Below are 1,301 nucleotides of genomic sequence, written 5' to 3' on the forward strand. Positions count from 1 at the left end.
TACAAACAACATCACTTGCACAACAATATTTTGTTTTTTAAGGATGTGGATTAGATAGCAATGTATTTTTGGAAATGTGCAGATGCCACTTGACCTGTGACTCAACCTTTTGGACGGCCATTTAACCTCCTGCTGTTTTATCGATTTGCTCTGTGACCATCAGCTGATAACTGTTGTCCTTGGAAGATGTCTGATGTTTACCAGTGTTACTATATTAATATTAAAAATGCATTGTATTTTTGAACATAAAATAAAGCATGCAACCTGACAACCATTTGCAACAGTTCAATTTCAGAGTAACACTGCTCTCTGCTGGAACCATAATGTGATGCAACTCATGGGTCAGCATCATAGACTGTATATATAAAGTCAGCATGCAATATTTGGACAAACAATCCGTTTTAGAAAATATATTTAAATTCCTTTTACACTTAAAATAAGTGTTATATATAGACTGCATACAGTTAATACGCATAATAGATGTTTGTTAATAGTTTAGTATGATGTATCAGAGAAGCAACAAAAGAATATCATTGGAAATTAAGGAAAAAAAGTTAAGTTTAGAAATATTAGTTGCAGGATGCTGTTATTTTTGTATTTATATTATCTGAGGGATAATGCTAGGCAGACATTTTATGAACATCTTAAAGCTTGTTTTAGTGGATCTCAGCTACTTTATTTTACAAATAACCTTTACTTAAGTAAGCAGTGTGCAGGTTAATATCACAGTAGAATGGATAAGGCAGACATTTATAAAACGATATTGCTTAAAGCCTCTTCTATCATCACCCGTCTGTGTACTATGTGCAGTTTCAATTAGTCTTAACTTCATAATAAAAGCGGCAATGTAATGGTTTTTTGAAATAAAACGGCTGTGCGCCAGGTGTTGGTAATTACGATTTGACGTTAAGAGTCGTACTGAGGGGGACTAAATGGATACTTAGAAAACTGGGAGGTTATAAAACGCATCAAAGAAAATTCCAAATGAGATAATGTGAAGGCAAAGCTGTCACTCTTTTACAGCGCCAGCTGTTTGCACACTTGAAATTCTACCTTTATATATTGTAATATCACTAGGGCTGTCAGTCGATTCAAATATTTAATCGCATGATGTCCATAGTTAATCGCACATTTTGTATCTGTTCTAAATGTACCTTATATGAATATTTTTCAAGTTTTTAATACTCTTATCAACATATGAGTGGACAAATATGCTTTATGCAAATGTTTGTTTATTATCATTGGAACAATGAGAAATATTCTCCTGAATCTCTCTCTCTCTCTCTCTCTCTCTCTCTCTC

Source organism: Notothenia coriiceps, unplaced genomic scaffold, assembly GCF_000735185.1.
Source record: "Notothenia coriiceps isolate Sejong01 unplaced genomic scaffold, NC01 NC01_scaffold00011180, whole genome shotgun sequence".
Lineage (NCBI taxonomy): Eukaryota > Metazoa > Chordata > Actinopteri > Perciformes > Nototheniidae > Notothenia > Notothenia coriiceps.